The following is a 20,992-nucleotide window of genomic DNA, read 5'->3' as shown; positions in this document are numbered from 1 at the left end:
AAATTTTAATATCAAATTATATATTATCAAATTTAAATCTGTAATTCGATCATTTTGACGTTACATCATTCGCGAACAATATGCTTCGTTTGCTTTTCACTATTTGCGTGATGGTATACGATGAACTTTGCAATGTAGGTATAGTATAACCGGGAAACAAGACTGCTGATCTAAACGTACGATATCGCTCTATCTGTAACAACTTTATCATAGATCGCGTATACGTCAATCATACAGAATGTGTTCGCGCAAAAACAAAATTTCCCGTTATCTTCTTTACTGTTAAATGATTATTAAATAGAATTACAACGTACGTAGTAATCTATTACACACTGGTAGTAAGATGATCTTAATTACTCGGACGAAAAATATCTTAGAAAAAGTAATCTTCTCCTCGCACTCATTTATGCAATCGTAGAACATTTTACGTTGCATTTTACAGTTTTATACTATCTCTACCAGCAAAGGAGACAGTCGCGAATTCTCTTTCTTGTAGTCATCCTGTACAGAGATATCAATTTCTGCATACTGATAAGAGGCTAAATAAATACTTTATCAAATCGATATTACGCAAGAGTTTCTTCGTATTACAAATGTATTAAAAAATGAGAAACCAATATTTTTCTACTTTGTTTCCAATATTTATGGTGTTGAATACTAATGTACACTATCGACAAAAAGTTTAAGTACTTTCTATACGTACTATCTATACTTTGGGGATAAACTATGAAGCGTATTTAACCATTTTTTAATATTTAATTACACAACGAAGGAACGAGAAATAATTTTGAAACTCGAGAGGGTAACTAAACGATAAATTATAAAGGGTGTTAGGAAAGTCTGTCGTGGAGTAATGGGATATTAATATTTGATAATAACGGAAGAAGTTTCTCAACACCGTACAGAAAACTAGTAAACGTTGTTGAAGATAGGAACAATATTTGTGATAGTTGTAGAATGAATTTCAAACTATAAACACCATTGAACAAATGGCAAAACATTGGATCGAAAAAGTTACACGAAAATGAGAAATATCAAAGACCAACTACGTTCGAGTAACATCGAGATTATTCAGTGGAAAAATTTATTTACCTTTTAATTTCTTCTTTGAAATTTAAACTCCTTTTTCATTAACACGTTATTTATCCAAGTATTCGAAAGGTTACGAATGTGAATAAGCATAAATTAAAGTGTCTCAGTGGTCCACACACACATACGTTTTACGTAACCTCTATTTTCGTCTGAACGTCGATCGCAATTCAATTCGACAATCTTTATGATTGATAACTTGAAATCACACACTTATGCCATTTGTGAATATCACTGTAGGGCTACGTCTCGTGTGTATTAACGCGTGCACGCGTGATTGTACAAACGCGTGCATTTTGACTTACGCGCACGCCGAGTGAAGGCACACGCGTGATAGAAGACCCGACGAGTGGAAAATTAAATGTCACACAAAGAATTTGTTACGTGCGTCCCAATTAGTTCTTCTACCAAGACATTAAGGCCTCTTACGATCAGATCAAACTTATTCAGTAGTCAATTGAATGTATTGCACTCGTGTGTACGAGTGACAAGATCGTCATTCATAAGACGAGTCGAATAATGATATTAACACGATATTTTAAATTATACGACGTACGTGTACGTTAGAAAATGTGAGTGTAACGTTTGAAGAGAATTCAATAGACAAAAGTATGAAAGAAATTTGATATAAATATTTTTCGTGTACCATTGTTATCAACGACAACTTGCAGACATTTTTGTGACGAACATTCTTGCACGCTCTTCTTGCAGAAAATAGTCTTAAGTAGTTTAGTTAAAAAAATCATACAAAAATATTAGGTATTGATCGCATATATTGTACCAGTTTGTTTTGCACGTGCGACTATTGAAACAAGAATGGATTTTACTTGAAAATAAGATTGAGTTTCATAAACGTCTGCATAAACTTTTTATTAGTTTTTTTATAGTAAAGTTATGCTCACGTCTTATGGTATACGCTGTACATATATAAGTACAAATTTGAAAGTTGTTTCTGTAATTTCATGATTCATCTCTTTTAGACCAGAAAATTTATTCCCCTTATTTATTACAAATTTTAATTAACCTTCTCAGATTTAAACATTACTACCTAGATACTTTTTTGCAACAAATGTAAACAAAATATTACTTCCACGCGATATCCACTTTTAATTTTTCCGTATATGAATATGCAACGAATGAAAACGTATTTTTAATCGACTTTAATCTATGCCTAACAGAACTCTGTAATTTATTATTTCGGTTCAAAAGAAAGGAAATGCAGTGTACAGATGCATCATGAATGTATAAAATATTGTAACATTTCGTTTTAAAAAAATTGCATACGCGAGTCTGACACTAATGTCTTCTTTTTGCTACCGCATCGATAGTTTTTACTTTTGATATATGTATACGTATATTTTGTACGTAGTGTATTAGACTATGTTCATTTCTTGTTCACCACTTATTTAATTCCTTATCAATGATACTTTTATCTATAGCTAATTATAAATAAAAGTTATAAAACGTTATTCAATAGAATGATTGTTCTATTTATTCCACTTCTGCAAAAATTCCCCCTTGATCTAATCTTATCAAAAGTACTTGTTCTAGCGTTTTACGCGTATAATTTTCTATACATACCCATTTCAAATAAATTCTTTGTTGATATCCACTTCTTCGTTACAGTATTCTGAGACAAGTTTTCTTATTTCTCGCACGGTAAAAACCTATTACTAGATGCACACTATGAGAACCCTGTGTAAAACAGATTTCATTGACCGAAGGTTAAAACTATGAGGAAAATGTGTGAATATAGTAATAATTGCTTCGTATAAAAATGTTTATAACTTTGAACATTCACTGCGCCGATGCACAAAACACAATACGAACGCGAAACTGAAATACATGAATCAAGCTTCAGTCTTATCACCGACACGACAGGCTACAAGAGGACGTAAAGAGCATGCACCAGAGAACTTCACACAATATCCCTTTCAGACAGCACGATAAGCTCTCCCGTGTTCTTCAGTCTTAAAACTGGAAGTCTGAGTCTTCGGTTCTATAGTCCTTCTCGGAGAACTAGTATGTACTGCTACTTGAATATGCTCTTCCCTTGGGCACCCTTTTCTCATTAATATTACAAGTCGCGCACGAACCAACTCACGCTCAAAAACGTACCCTAAAGCAGCTACAGTGACTCATATAATTGATCAAATGTTTCCTAAATGAGCACTTTTGTTTCCACGGAAGAGAAAAGAGGGAATTTTCTAGCTTTTCACATCACTAATAGAGGATGAATCAATAATAATTGCCAACTGCGGTTATTAACTGCAATTATAACTTATCATTTATTAATTCTATGAAAAACTATTTTACATGAAATATGTTGTATTCAATGGTGCTCATCGAGCTGAAGTTTTACACGTTTTTCGTATCTTGCATTTTCTAGGAAATTAAGGTGACCTTGAATTTTTGTAACAACAACAATTTTGTAACAATATATTTTTTAGTACTGTGATGTACCTGATAAAAAGAAGAATTCAACGATCTGTGACAAAGTGGCCTTGAAGTGACCTTTATTCTCAAACCATGCATTCTTTTTGCTTTTTTTAGTTTCTGTGCTTACGATCTGAACTGCATATTAAATAATAATGATTAACACCTTCAAGATCATTTTGTTTCAGATCAATATATTTGTGTTTTATTTAATCGAGATACTGTACTGAAACAAATACAGTGTCAGTATAAAAAAAAAAAAAACAATCAGGGTTACCTTGATATCCCTATAATACAAAACATGCAAAAATTTAAATACTTCTGTCAAACGAACCCTATCGAAGACAACACATTTCACATAAAACAATGATGACCTAACATCGATAAATAGTAACTTATTTTAAATGACAATTGCTATTGACTCACTCTGTATAAAATTTAAAAAAATAGGACACTAACGTTAAATCGTAATCCGATTAAATATAAGATATTAATATTTGACTCATTAACGATCTTTAAGCTGCAATAAAAATTGGCAACAATTTTTCAAATAAATCGTCAAGTACAGTCCATCCTAATCATCGTTTTCGGAAAATGTAATCTGTCACGGTTTTATTTAATTTCTGTAATCAGTTTTAAAAAATAGTCACGTAATGACTGTTTTAGAATCCATACTTACAATATTGGTCACGAGTTTCCCTTTTAACTATTGCATAACAGTTACAAACCTCTTTCCTAAGTGTATAGTTTTAAAAATTGTAGACTCTATTTTGTCACGCACACAATACAAAGATTATATTAAAATATACACTGATTCGGTAATCGAGAAAAATTCAATAGTCGTCATAGAAACGAACTGCTAACGATTTATATTTTGGATATCCTATCTCTAATAGTTATTTGAGGTACTAAGAGTTTTGGAGTAGGTGAAGATTAACAGACTAGGGAAATTCAAACTTCTATTGCCCAAAAGTCGAACCGATTAATTGTAAAGTTTAAAAAATAAATAATTGTAATTAATATAAAAAATAAATGATGTCGAATTACAATGCAAGTATGTATTATAAGAGTTAGAACAGTACAAAAGAAATTTTATCGAATAAAAATTTCATGTACTACTTTGTTTATTAACTCCTCGATTATCACCCCGTACACATACATATGTATGACATTAATGTTTCGATTATTGAAGACTAATAGACAATTAAAAATATAGCATCTGCAGAAATTTGTATCGCCAAGTTGGTAAAAATATGGAATTGGATTAAATGTCCGAGTTATGAATAAATCCAAAGTGACTCTTGAAAAAGAATGTTAAGAAATCAGCTTAGCAGTCAATGTGTTAACGATGTTCCTTGTACGTCCACTTAGTAAATATGAAGACCTTTAAAAATTGTAGTTCAGTCACTGAGAAACGTAATTACCTGTAAGTTATCTATTATTTAATTTGTAATGTACCCACTCTAATCTGTGCATGACTTCCCACCTGTAAACATTGCGTCATTTATTTCCGTAAACACTGCGTCATATAAGTATGTATGTCTTACGAACTCTGTGTTATTCTGACCTTTGGATTCTCTATGAAACTTACAAAATCTCTACAAAATATAGCCTATCCTGTTACGCATCTCCTAAGAGCCATTTTCTCATCTGAATAATGTATTAAACATTCAAACTTTGGCGAAACAGTTTCTTCCGATTCGATTTTATAATTTTCAGAATATACATAAGTATAGTTAAAAACCTATCTCGAGTATTGAACGTTGTGCAATCCCAACCATTATAATTTTCTATTAAGAGAAGCAATTAAAGCCAAAATATTCTTTGTATTTGAAAATAAAAAAAAAGAACAATTCGTTATAGTTTTTCAAACTCCATAAGAGAATTCCTCGTAAGGCTCTATATTAAACTTTGCAAAGGGGTACTTACTTAAATATAAATGAATGTTCTTCCAGAATTCATAAACGAGCAAACGGTTTTCTAGTCTACGTTTTTTCTTCGCAGCTTCTCCGCAGATTAAAATAATGAGTTGTTAAAGCTCGTTTATCAAAACCTTTGATTTAACGAGGACACATTTCACTTTTATATGTACTTATTATACGTCCATGAAGGAAAAACGACAAAGGAAAATAGTACGACTAGATTTTTTGTTCGATTCATTACAATGCACAGTATTTGAGCATGTATGATTTTTAAACGATGATGAATCACTCGAAAGGTCATAGATTTTTTATTCTTGCTCTGTAGCGTTCTTTTGTATTTGAATATTTTAAATTTCGTTTAAAAAAAAAACAGCAGTGTACGATGCAATTGCCTGGAACGTCCCATTTTTGCACAAACATAACAATTTATTGTACAATGAATTGTAGAATTTTGTTTGATGCAACTGTTTGAACAATAACTATAAAGTACCATTTAAGGTTCTTATATAACTTATCTGTCTAATTATTTGTTCAACTTTTTCCCACGTCATGTTAAAAACACAGTACATCGGATAACACTGAAACAATAAGTGTCTCTCTCTCTCTCTCTCTTCGCATCACTTCTTGCATTCACTTGTTTTTATTCTGTGTGGCCCAATAGAGGAGTTAAAATTGTTTCAATGCCTTTCGTTGTCGAGAATTTAACACGGGGCAAAGAACAGCTGTAAAATGTTGTTTTAAACTAGACAAAGCGCACTCAGAAGCGTATGAATTAATGAAGAGTACGTATTGGGATCAACGTGTCATGCACGACCAGATTTGACTGGTTCAAGAGATTTCGCGAAGGTCGAGAATCGTTGGATGACGAGCCGTGATCGTGTCGGCACAATCACGAGCGACACCATCGTTTAAAGAGTTTATGCGGTACTGACAGCTGACCACCGATTGACAGCAAACTAACTCAACGTTATGAAAATCGGCTTCTGAAATGCTTCCCGCATATAAGACCTGAGTTGTACTACAGTCTGTACTCACCAAAGCTGATATTTTTGTAAATATGCTTTTTTTTTTCGTAAAAAACTTTACGTAAACTGAGTATACGTATACAGCACTAATACGCTCTTACTTTAATATCGAGTCCAATCTCCTCCATTAGCAATAATAGCTTGACATCTCCTTGGCATGCTTTCTACCAATTTTTCTCCCTATGATACGGATAGCGATCTCCATATTTGACGAATCCGGTCCATCAGGGTTCTTAATTTTAATACACGTTTCCCTTTAAGTTTGTGCTTCGTTAAGAACCACATATTTTCGATTGGATTTGCATCAGAGGACTGGGTTGACCAATTCAATACAGTGATGCAGTTTGATGAATTTCATTCACCACAGATATGACTTTTGTGTTTCGGATCGTTCTCTTCTTGTAAAATCCATGTGTTTTCAGTTTGAGTTTCACCGATGTGAGAAGGAATACTTTGATACAGTTTCCATTGTACGTGTTAATTGTGTTAACATTTACGCAACGCAAGTGTTGGATTTTTAGCAGAAAGTCTAAGGATCACTTTATCTTCTCTGATGGCGGTAATTCGCTTTAAACCACGATTTGGAAAATCATCGACACTTTTCGTTTTCTTCTACCTACCTACCCACTCCTTAACAAACTGTGGTGACTTGTGCAAGTATTTTGTAGCACTTGCAAAACTCAGTTTTGGTCCTTTTGGAAAGATCTGTTCTCGACAACGATAGAAAGGAATCTGAAAGAAACTTAACCAATGTGTAATCGAGAGGAGCGTATATGTTTAGATTATCCAGGTTTCCACTTTAGTGAGTGTCAAGTTTTGAAGATATCGCCAACCCGTTCTTATTGGACAGACTGTATAAACGCGATTTCTTGTCGATGCACGATAACGCGCCAATCCATACCAAAGGAATCATCGCATCATTCTTTGCGGAGAAACAAGTGCCAATACTCTTTCATTCCCCGTGCTCACCCGACTTGGCACCAACAAACAGTTTTGTTTTGTTCTCCAGTTTGAACTTGAGAAACTGTTAGACTAGAATGGTGAAGATTCAGACGGCTGTAACGAAACGATTCGAAACAATTTTGGAAACTGAGTATAAAAACAATTTCAAATGGCTTTTTGAATACACCTCACGACGCACGAAGAAAGGTAGAAATATTCTTTTATTTTTTAATTTTTTGATGTTTCATTCTATTGCTCTTGAAACTTTTTAGACAGACATTGTGCGCAACTCGACATTTAACATTTTTAGACATTGATTCGTTAGTCAAATTTTATTTGAACAGAATTTGTACTCAAGTGTATTGTACGAGCTGTAGAAAAATGTTACGTCGTGTCCTTCAAGGTGATTTTCGATCGGTGAAGATTCTTTAGAAAGAACGAACCATAAAATTGACATTGGGATTCAAAGCCAAATTTTTATCATCGTATAATCTTCTTTTCTTCGTCTTCTTCGTCAGGAGAATAAAACATGTAACATAACGCAATCGTTCTCCGGAAAGCTATCGAATTTATATAACCATCAGACTGGCTCTTTTTATACCAGAAATGTTTAAAATTTTCAATATTACGTTTGAGGCACACTTACTTAGTTCCTTCACCTCCTATTCCTTCTTCTAACCCATAAAATAGAATCACTTTATTTAGTTCATAATTTTTTACGATCTAGACTTTGCTTCACTCAATTCCTAATTTAGATGCTAAGCAGTCAGATTGTATAGCAATAGAATTTATGTAACGGCGGGAAATATACAGAATCATATTGCATAGAGAAATTCTTCATGTATATTTATAAAATTAATGATAACTTTAATACAGATCTAAACAAAAATACAACAACGGTAAAGAAATATAATCAAAATTTAAAAAATGATGAAAATTTTGGTAACTCTGGTACCTAAAATATTAATAAAATATCGTTCTACAAGGAATTGTAAACCCATAATTGTTTACTGCAAATATGGCGGGAATTTTATTTAAAAAACAGATGAAACGATAAGTGCGCGAAAACAGCTCTTTTGGTTAAAATTGTGGTTAATTGCAATACTTGTGCTTAAAAATAATTGCCATTACGTAGAATTGATCGGAATTGTATTACGAAAATTACCGAAATTTTGGTGTTCTGCTGTATATTCTTGGTTTGTTTCTACGTCAATGCATCTTAGTCGTTCGTTATCGCTTCATCTCGCTCCGTTTCAATATCTCTATACGACATTTGTCACGTGATAGATGCGTTGTATATGCGATCGCCTTAGCCAATAACATAAATGCATGTAATTCGAGGTGGGACGACTAATTTGATTCGTTGGCAACTTACGATCTCTGCATAGTACTTCGATCTAACGGCTAATGTTACGCAAATTTATGTACTTCGTTCGCCAAAATGGTGAGATTTTATAGGTTAGAATAAGGAATAGAAGGTGAAGAAGTTAAGTAAATATGCAACAAACATAACATCGAGCTTCGAAAATATAGTTACGCGATAGAAAAAATTAATCTAACGGTCTTGGAAATGCAAAAGCATTTTTCAATAAATCGATTAGGTTTACACTTTTGATCCTTTTGGAAATAAATTTGACCTCAAATTTTAAGGTCAAGATCAATTTTGCGATACGCTTTTTAACAGATTTAATTTCTACGATCCAGTAACGTAAAATCGTCTATTAAAGTTTCTTCATCGAATACGAAAAAATTGCACTCTGTACCGAGAGTATTCAACATTTTAATTTTAAACATCCTACATTTTCTATTTCGAATATTGAACATTGAACGTTTCACGCAGAATGCAATTATTGGAACCTCTTCCATGTCTTTGATATTAAATTATGAACTGTACTTGTCACTGTTATTGTTTTAAACTCGCAAATATGATTTTTTCCTAAATTATTTGCTCGATGAATTCTGCGAGAGCCGGTACTCTGAAATAACTACTTCGTTAAGATGGATGACAGATTTAGTTCAGTTCTTTCAAGAGGAGATGCAAAAATTTATAACCAGAATGTCAAAAATAGATCGTTCATTGGTGTCTCCATATGGCCGGTAGAGTACATTGAAATCAACTCTCGAGTTGAACTTGGTGCAGGCACCGAACAGATAGTACAATTAGTATGACGTCGATCAGATTCTTCGCTACATTAAAGTAAGGGTGATGAGTCATCACACTTTGAAACAAGCTGTTCTTCCCTTCTATTTTTCAATGCTTCCACCCAGAGTCTCGTCGTTGTGCTTACTTTACAACGTCAGCATTTTAAAACACGGTTAAATCAGCTTTATTCCCACGTTCTGACCCCTTTATTAAAATATGTCACATAGAAGAATGTACCGAACATTCTTCCATTTCACTACTTTCTGTCATCGTAGAAGTTGGCAGTAATCGATTACTCGGCGAGCAGTTTTGCAATTTAATTTCCGTAATTCCTGATAATAATAACTATTGATCAATTAACGATCACTGAAATTAATTCGTAATTATTGAATGAAACGTAACTTCGGCGTTTAATAGTTTCTTTTTTTTTTCAATCGAATCACAAAGTAATCAGTTCGTAATTAATTATAAGTGAATTAATCGTGCTCAATGATTTCATTGGTTTCGATTATTTGTGTTATTCCTCAAACATGATTGATAATTATTCAGTTATCACGATCATTAATCGGATTACATTTGGTACAACACTGAGTAATTTTACCTTTTCTTTTTTTAAAACAAACATCTGATAAATTTAAGAGTATTCAATTTGACTGCTCTTAAATTGTTTATCAAACATGATTGATAATTATTCAGTTATCACGATCATTGATCGGATCACATTTGGTATCGCAATGAGTCACTGTAGCTTTTTTGTTTTTAAAACATAAACATTTCATACATTGGAGAATGTTAAATTTGACTGCTATTAAAAAATTCTCAGAAATTAGAATTCCTGCACGATCAAATACCATGGAATAACAGTAATCCTACGAATATTTAAAGCAATAATAAATTATAATTTAACACGATTAACCGTTTTTAATCAAATACGTCGAAATAGACACTAAACATATCTTTGTTCTCCTCTTGTCCAAATATCTCTTTTTCTTCGTACCACGAGAGTGCATCCTACATCTAACAATATCAGCTTCAAATACGTATATAAAGTGGGCAGAAAGTAGAAAGTCTGTGATCAGTGTTACAGAATAATATTGATTCTAACCAAGTAAAATATGTGACGTGAAAAGAACAAAACTGGTAAGACGAAACAAGCTACGACAAAGTTAAAAGTAAGTTTATAGTTACCCTGTAACATTAGCTATCTGATGTAACATTTAGATCGCACAGATGGTTTTGAAGTAATAACAGAACAGTCATAAATTCGCAATAAACAAGGATAAAATTTACGAACATAATATACATATATATCGGTAAAACAGAATATCGGGTAAGTAAAAATTCATCGTTATAACCATGTGCTGTCTTTTTATACAGAGTAAGGCATCTTTCTACTACTATAATAATTGACTAGCCTTTTTGTAACTATTTTACTGTAGCAGAACCATGATTATTCAATGTAATTTAGGCATGTGATTTTTAGATATCTTTTTGAATAATCGAACAATTCAAAAAGATCATTTATTTCAGAATTCTACTACGGAAAGAAAATGAAAAATTTTAATTATTAGATATTTCATGGTTAATAAAAATTGGATTATAATATAATAACATTATGAATAATAAGCAACAATGTTTATTATTAATTAATTAATAATTGATGAATGCTAAAGGGAAATAAATTGCCTTGTATAACGAAGGATGATGATTCATAGAGAGTGGTAACGTAAGCGCATACACTTGACAGATGTATAGAATGTTTATTTCCATTTCCTAGTCCACAGTATTAAGATAATCGTTCAGTTGTGGAGTAATCGAATAATCGAGGTTCTATGGTATTTCTAGATAACACTATATGTTTACATTTGATGTTTTGAAAATTAAATAATATTCCTTAGTACTTTCTACGTGAAAACTCGTTTAATTTTCAATTCAATAATTTTCAACACAAACTTTTAAATTGAATTTAATTTCAAATTAAAAAGTGAATTTGTCAGAATATTGTATCAAAGAGTATCAAAAGCATTATGTAAATAAATTTCTATAGATTTTTTATTCAACTTCAAGTGTTTTAAGTACAAGTTTTATTTCGAAAAAGGTAACACACCACTCGACTTATTTACAGGTGGATTAACCCAGAAATTAATCCGTCTGACATATCAAGAGTCTTCTAATTTAATTAAAGCTTTAGCCCAATAATAGTGGTAAAATGTTCATTTGTATGTTTAGTAAAATAATTGAAAGTACTTGGAGTACCCGTATTCTACAAAAGTGACACTTATATAAAACTACCGATATTACGATTATTTCATAAAATACAAGTGTTCGAAATGAAGCATAAATTACTGTTACAATTGAAACAGCAATTGGAATATTGATCATGATTCAATAAACGTGTAAAGTATAAACAAAATCATTCCTTGTTGCGCAATAAGTACACAAAATATTAAAAAACGAATTATTTTTAGAATTAAAACGATAACTTACATTCACAAAAGCTACAATAGTAGAAAATATATTTTTAAAAATTTATTAAATTTATTAAATTACTATAATTTAGATACTACTTAAGCGGGCTTAAATATTATAAATATTCACTGAATCTCCAAAATGTAAAGAGTAACTCTTAATAGTTTGACTTGATAAACCTAGTTAGTTGTAAACAACTCTTAAAATATTTTTTCCCTTTAATAGCATATATACTAATTACTGCCTCTTAAAGATTGAACAAAAATCAATGAGAAAATTTGTAATACGAAACGCATTCTTTTATCTTTGTTTAAAATATTGTAAACATTCTGATCCTTTTAGAAATAAAATCAATTCGTTTGTTAAGAAATCAAATTTTCCTAAAAAGTTAAATAAAACTTATCATACTATGATAAAATAACAAGCTTACTTTTCATGAAATTTGTATTCGGAATAATAATACAATGTTTAGACATATATGTTGGTGTGATTTTATTCACAAATTATTGTTTTTCAAAATGGCTACATTCGCGACTCTTTTATTTTTTTGTAATTATTCTTTAGAAGAAATGAAAAAATACGCGTTGAAACTAGTTTTATTATCATTCTGCGAGGTGCTGCCATCTACCGTAATTTCCGTGAAGCATTCTCGTTCCATAGTGAGTGTAGATAAACTCAGCTGTTTTATGAGTTATTAGATCCATTTTTGCGAGACGGAAACATGAGATCGCCAAATTAACACACGCTGCTCGATATAATTAAAGAAGCACCTACTCGAATAATATAATGATTATTTAGCATCCTGTTAGTCATCCACTGTTAATTATATTGCATGTGGAAAAAAAAGTCCATAATTTCTCAAGCATATAATACTCGTGAATGTAAATAAGAAAATTTTAACACGTTTTACGACCAATTCTTAGTAAAGCATGAACTACTATGTATAGCCTTCTAAAACAGTTCGTTGAATTTTAGGATAAAATTATTATCTATGAGGACTTTCTTTCAAAAAGATTCATTATCATTTATTACTATCACCTCAAATACTCTCCTTATTTTAAATCGAAAATTAGGTTTAAACCGAAATTTGTTCACCATGGAGATACAAATTTTTCAAGATCACATTTTAAATATTTTTTGAATGGGAACTATAAATGTATTGTAGACTTGTAAATACAAATTTGACTGGTTAATAAAATCCACAAAAAAAAAACTGACTTACTAAATCTGAGTCTAAGTAATTAATCAGTTTTTAATACATTCAATTTTTTAGTTTAACGGATAACTGTATTGAAATTGACTTACTTTTTAAAAATGTTATTGCGTATCCGATACAACTAACAACCATCTATTATTTTATTGAAAATAATTAGTTGGATTCCAATTTTGTTCAATTTAAAGTCGAAGACACAAAAATACACAATGATGTGAAAATAATCCACTTATAATTCTCAAACACCGTGTACGTATATCCTCACTGATACTGTATTGTAACTAATACTATAACAAATTTAACAACCTTGTACAATGCTACCTTCAAACGTTGCTGTCAACATTGGTCACATAATGTACACGAAGTACAACAAAGATAATAATTCAAGTGCTCGTGATATACAGACTACATACGCTAGAGGTTCCCAAACTTCCTCTGATCATGAGTCTGTTAGTATCTCAATAATTTTTTCACAGTGATCTTAAGCTGAAAAAAATACCTAACAATTCTGATTATTAATCCTCGAATGACGAGATGTGGAAGCCAATGGTTCATTTTGACCTTTGCTCAAATTTTACAGGTAAAATTAATTTTCTTAGATTATTTACATTTACTTCCTAAACTTGGTCACAATCTATTTCCTATTTTTCCAGATATTACGTAAAATTATTTGGTCACTTTATCATTGTAACCTGTGATAAGAGATCTAAATATCATTTTTCCATTTCACTCACCAAGTTCAAGATTTCCAAGAATTCGAAAAATATTCAAAACGAACTAATCTTGCACGAATCTAAAAGACTGTCGAACAAAACAATGTTACAAAACGTTTCGAAATTCGTGTTTAGTTTCTAGCCTGGAAGTATACTGAAATAGTTTAAATCCCATCGCTAACTAGATCTCCTCGTCCCATTCATTTTTCACCGTAAACTTGGCTAAGGTACTCATAATAAGCGCAAAATGACGATGAAGCACCATCATGCTAAAACCACATTCATAGCCTGTCATCCAAGGGTATTTCATTAAAGTAGGTGTAACTCGTTCACTAAACACTTGCACCTGTTACTTTATTTAGAAGAATAAATAGAGCCCAACTGGCCGCTTAGAATTCCCCTTTAGATATTTAGAGATAATCGTTGTTTACTCTGAAAAAATCAATCTATGAATCTATATTAACTAAGCATTTTGCTTCAATTTAGCGACTACTGCAAGCTTCCAAAGTTTCGAACCACTTTTCGTATACACTCTTTATAAACTAGAGAAATAAAAGTTCTACGATATTAAATATACAGTATCTGTTCTATTCCCGATGTTTATCGATCCATTCTTCCGACATGAAATCTTTCAATTATTTCTTTACTCTTTAAATAACATTTATAGCGGTACTTTAGAAGCGACAAGAGTTGTAGACGTATCGAATTCGTGTCAGGAAACAATAAAGCCGTGTTGCTGATAAGTCTGAAGATTGAAGGATTGCGTTTAGGTGATCCCTGTGTGGTTGTCGATACTGGCGTACAAATTCTTTTCCATGCGCCATGCTCAAGCATGCGCATCCACAAGAAAGAAGTGAAGAATGCAAGAAAGGAAAATTTGCAGAAAAATGCCACAATTGAAGAAAAGGGTCGCGGTAAAAAAATGTTGATAAAAACGGAGAAACTTCTCCTTCTCTACACTTGGAGCATAGGTGTCGATCCTCTGGGTTTCGCGTTTTTCCATGCTGTTTCCGGTTAGCGGATACCCGCCATGGAATCAACTGGCATAACGGAGAACAATAGAAAGCGGATATAATGAAAGCAAAGAGCAAGAACTACGCTCGAGTGAATTAGCAATGGTGATGAACTTAACAATTAATTACTTTCACATATCACGCCTACCTAATTCAAACAAACAACTTCTTCGCGAGTACGTGTTCTCTCGTACGTAATTTATATTTGAAACAATCATAAATGTTCTCTCACACTTGAACGAAATTACTAACCGTACTATCGACAAAATCGTTTTCACATTGGTTTGTATTGTATAAATTGTTTCCTTCTACGTCGACACAGAAATACCTTGTTTCTTGCGGTAAAAGATGATCACCTTTTACAAACGAAATGTTTAGCTTCGAGCTCCATTCGCGATACTGTACATTCCATGAATTTCAAAATAAACGTTATCTGTTGTTTCTCGATCAAGAACGAAAGTATTTTGTAAAATTGTTTAACACTTTGACTGTTACTTGAATCAATTACAAACGTAAATGTTTGTATATATATAAATTGTAATTTACAGACAAATTTATATCCATTGGCACGCAAATATCTAAATTTTTATGTTTTAGGAATTTTAAATATTAAATTCTACAAATTTTTGTCCAAAATTGGCATGTCCCTCGGGGAAGTTCTTATAAATTCTATAAATTATCGTTTCTTTACTTCAAAATTAATTAAATTAAAAATCTGGGGCATTTCTCGGGGAAATCCTTGTATATGAAATAGAATTGAGAATCGCTATGTTAAACAATGAATAATTAGTTAACGCGAAGTAAGTTTCGGGAGCGTGATGAATTTGACAAAATTTTGCACTCGGTAACATTGAACTTTTGCAGCGAATAACGCACTAACAATAAGCACTAAACTTATTTTTTCATTTTCTTGAAGCTTTAGGTATAGATTAGGGTAATTTATACCTATAGATTTAGGTATAAAAATTAAGTATTCGAGTATACTCTTATTATCCTACAAGAAAATACCAGGTATATTAACTTTTTGTCGTTTGTTGTTAATTTTATAAGATCTGATCTTTTACTTCTTTATTTAATTTTTTCATCTATTTATAAATGTCGTTATTGGTAAATAAATTAATGATTAGTAAATAAATTTATCAGTAATAATTAATTGTGAAATTAATTTAGCAATATCGTCGATTAATTTAGCAGTGAAAGGATAAAATCGTTTTACTTTTTCTCGGAAATCTCAAAGCTCAGAACTTTTGCAAATTAGCTAGTCCACGAGTTTTGCTCGCCAGAACATTCACTTTCAAGCAATTGGTATTTTTACTCTTAACCAAGTTGTAAAATTTGCATTTTGTACGATAGATGAAACAGTTGCATTTGCATCTCTAAAACAACGAGCTACTTGACACATAATCAAATTGTTTACATTTACACACATAATCGGATAATTTCACTAAAGTAACGGTATTAACCGTTACTCCTAACGGACGGTAAATCTATGTCAAATTACAAGGGGATCATTAATTATATTTCATTTTTAATGAATTTATTATACATATACGATAATCATCACAACCACATGAAAGTAATTATGTGAAACGGGAAGAAATGAAAGCCTCTTTCCAACCTACATATGCATATGATGTTATACCGTACGATGTAATTCTTATAAAAGTATAGATAAAATTTGAATATATTTTTACAATATTTATTTTGTAGATATACGTCGTATATGGGAAACGATTATTTTGTAGATAGATTTTTGCTTTTGATAAAATTACCAATGGACAAAACCTCTGTGATCCACTTTATAATAATTTCAAGGATTGAACATTCTCCGTTGGTGCGTAATAAATTAACCGATTGCAATTTTCGCCTAACGCATACCCAGTTTTGAAAAATAGTTCGAAAAAAGTTATTCGGGTTACTACGACCTTTCAGTTTATGAAGTAGATACTGTCTTTCCCATTAAAAATTTTGAAGGGCACCTAACCTCGACCTTCATCGATTAAGTTTCGACCTACCATACAAAAGGTATACTCATTCATACAAAAAAAATACTCTAACTGAATTATCTATTAGCCTATTATACAATTACGTTAGACTCTGCGCGTTCAACGTTGAATCTATTTTCTGGATATAATATCGTGTTTAATTGTAAATCGTTCTGTACGCGACGAAAGTATCTTAAAACTTAACAGTTTTTCTCTGATAATATATTTTCAAATTTTATTGCAACGAAAAGATTTTCTACCATACCATATCGTATACGTTTACTTGGCATCGATTAGATTCAGTTTCATAAAATATGCAACAACTTCTGTTCCAATATTACTTTTCAATGTTATCAACATCGTTAATATTTAATGTAGAATTGTATGTTTTTTTACAGTGAAAATGTAGGTGAAACCAAGTCGAGTAGACTTCTGGAGATACAGTAATTTAAACTTTCAACGTAAACTTTGCTCGTTAGTCTTCATTTGGTCGTAGTTTCCTGTGTTTGAGATGCTTCGGATGTCTAGCCGGAGAAAATGGTTTGTGTCAACGAGTTCTCCTTGAGAATTGAATAAACAGTGTATCTTTTGTACCCGATATCTAATGTGTTCACTCGAAGCGTTAATTAACACGATTGTTTAACTGTTTAGAGGAATGTGGTAAATCCACGATAAGATTCGAAAGATTCTTCGTAACCGACGAACCGTGATACCTGCGTGTATACCACGTATGCAATCACATTGGTATGCTGCGAATGAACATAATACGCATGTTCCGTTTTTGCATTAGTATATATGTACATCAATCTAATCGACGTACGCGCGACGAGGATATACATAGCATCGGGCGAAAAAACGAATGACGAAAGGTCTTCCTTTCTGCGGCAACTCTACCGTTATTTTACGCTTACTGATCATACGTTACACCCATTCACGTTTCAGGAAACTTTCAATAATTAATACGAATTGTTCCCACATTCTTATTTCGTTGCCGATCAATTATTAAAATCTATGAAAAAATCGACGATTTCACGTTACACTCTCATTACGATTTCTCAAATCGTTTACGCAATACACCCCGCAAATAATGAAAGTTGTCTATCGTAATGGTAGCAATAATTTTAAAATCTTCATTAATAATCTCCGTTGATGAAAATTCAACGATAGTTCCGTAGACTGCAAGAAACTTCCTTTTGCGTTGTTATAATTTTGCGAATGTCAACCATCTCTTGAACAATATATACGTGTGTACTGATAACCGTACACGTGTAGCGTACAGAAAATAAAATGTTTATATTTTTCTATAGTGCGTGTTATAACCTTGCTCTAAAAAATTATACGTTACAAATACATAGTGGTATTATTGGTGATATCCGGAATAAACGAGAAACGGCATTTTCTACTGAAAAATTCTGCAATGGTGTTGATACGTTGCTTATGACCGGACATGTACAATTACGATGCTTGACTGCTTATGGAGGGCCGGACACGTAAGATTACGGATTTTGCATACTTGAGCAAAAGTCTGCGGATGTGTTTCTCATTTAGCTATGGTTCTTTAGTTCTTTTGTACTCGCACGAATATTTTATCACGTACAAACTGTCAATTTAAAATTTTAATTATCCACACAAGCACCTGCTCTTTCTACTCGACGAGATTTCTAATTGGCTCGTACCAAAGTAAACTTTCATAAAATAATATAAACATATACACACTGTTGCCATATTACTAAACATAATATAGAGCACACGATTGAAATCATCCCAGTGACCTACAAGTAGTTACTATAATTACTACGAAAACTGGTTCGGACAATTATTGCATAGACAGGATAAGTCGCCTAACAATATTTAGTCCTATTTAGAAAAGTATTAATAAACTTTGAAACTCGGAAAAACGTTATCTCGAGGAAAAGAATCTTTCGAATACCATTTTCCTGCTGGAAACAAAGATTTTCTATGTTATCGAAAATATTTTAGATTCTAATTTTAAGTGATTTACCCTATTATAGCAAAGAAGATGCAATATAGCAATATTACAATGTTTTCGAAGATTTCAATGTGGCTTTCTTTAAATGGAAATTAATTTCTTTTTTCCATGATAAAGCATGCAATTTGAAATGAAATAAATAAATAAAAAAAACAAATAGATAAGAGATGTTACGATTGAAGCAAATACGGATACATTTTTACACTTGTATCTATATTTTGATGAATCTTGTAAAAAGTAAAAAGTCACAGTTTCTGATACGATTCAAACGATAGCGAGGACACTGAACTTAGAGAGCATGACCTTCAACTCGCATCTCATACAATCAGCTGGCTTTTCCGCTATACACAGTTAAAGATACATGTATACTATTGCGGTGCAGCGACCAATGTGCCGTATTAGATTCTAAGTAGTATCCGTGCATTCACTTAGAGTATCGTGTTGCCATGGACTTTGCGTAACTAAATAAATCCAAACAGCCATATAGTCTGATAAACTGCGGAATGAGTAATCTTTAAACATGTACAGTCTCGTTCATAGTTAATCGAACGATAGTGACTTTCAACTTTACCCCCGTAACGTTGAATTTCGTTGAAATTAACTCGACATTTACTGTACCATTACGCTGTTATACAGTACCATGCAAATGTTCCGAGCAACATAATGCAAAAAATAACTTTTCTAAAAGTTTTCCCAAATAGAAACTTTAGTTAAGTCTAAGTTTAATTAGTCTTCGGGTCACAATTTTATTTTCGAATTAATTATTCATTTACCCAAAAGTTACAATAGGAACATTCTTTTAAACGTATAATAAATTTACAAAATTGGTCACATTTATTTGTATATTTAAATTTCGCGTTAAATTCACTCTCATTTCAACTGTACCTATAATAATTCAGTTAATTGTTTCAAAAAGTAAACGCATTTTTAAACAAATGTGTGATTTTTTGCATCACATTGCTAACAGATGTATCTTGTAGATTTACGTTTAACATTTCTGTAGCAATAAAATATTGTACGTTAAATGTACTCGCTTAAAATTACAAGTTGTACAATTTTCACAATGATTTATCGTCCTATTACAAACAGTCGAGCTGAAATCGTGAAAGCTCGTTTGGGTTCATTTTCATTGGAAAAACACTCTCACGAGGATGTAATAAAAAATGTAAAGACTGTTATTCTACATTAGTAGGAACAGACCAATCGCGTGCAGATCGCTTTGAAGTTTAGCTAGCGAGCCCATGTAATGCGAAACTCGCTCACTTTGCTCTACCTCGCTCGCTCTCGATATATCCCGTTCACTTTCTTCGTCAAACGATACATGCAACGTCCAACCTCGAACTCGGACAAAAAAGTCGATTCCTGGAATGAAATTGCCTACCATATTCGTTACAAGTTTTGGAGCAGCCTCGAATTTATTACTTTTATCGAGGAATTACTATACGTGTACTTTCAGATGAAGGAATAGCTTCTCGACTCCACTAATAAATTTTCCTTATGCCTGGCTTAACGGTGAAGTGTTAGGAAAGACTCTAAATTCAAAAGGTCAATTCCAGGAATAAAATCGCTCACCGTGTACAAAAGTTTCGATGCAAATCAGATTGTATGATTTTTTTCTTCTCGACTTCGCTACTGAACTGCGTTTCCTTACGATTGGCTGAGTAGTTGAGTGTTGAGAAAGAGTCTAACTTCAAAATTGGTTAACAAATGATACTTTTCGTATGGCTCGTTTAATCGTATGTGTTACAAAGGAGTGGTCACAATTGTAAGCAATAGAAGCTGCATTCCTTCCAGAAACATTCTTTTCAGCTGATAGAAGTAGCTATTCATAGTTTATCGTTCGTGTTTACCTCACAATTGTGCGGAGAACTTTTCAATGCTATTTTGTTTCGAATTTTAATCTTCACAAGTCTTGAAATTTTGTTATCGCAATGAAAAAATATGACGATTCAAAGTAAAGAAACGTAATCGTACTTGCATTCATATATGTTTAGATACATTTAGATTGAAGTTTAAATACAATAGTTATTCACGATAAAAATATCTATTAGT

The 20,992-nt window shown here is 32.1% G+C and overlaps 1 protein-coding gene across 5 annotated transcripts in view; it reads right to left on the bottom strand.

The window, feature by feature from the left end:
* Positions 1-20,992, bottom strand: part of LOC143144832 (uncharacterized) — a 115,465-nt gene that overhangs the window by 78,728 nt on the left and 15,745 nt on the right. The gene's annotated exons all lie outside the window — the stretch shown is intronic.

This window comes from Ptiloglossa arizonensis, chromosome 3 (assembly GCF_051014685.1).
Source record: "Ptiloglossa arizonensis isolate GNS036 chromosome 3, iyPtiAriz1_principal, whole genome shotgun sequence".
NCBI classification, from domain to species: Eukaryota; Metazoa; Arthropoda; class Insecta; order Hymenoptera; family Colletidae; genus Ptiloglossa; species Ptiloglossa arizonensis.
This window is presented reverse-complemented; position numbering and strand designations above follow the sequence as displayed.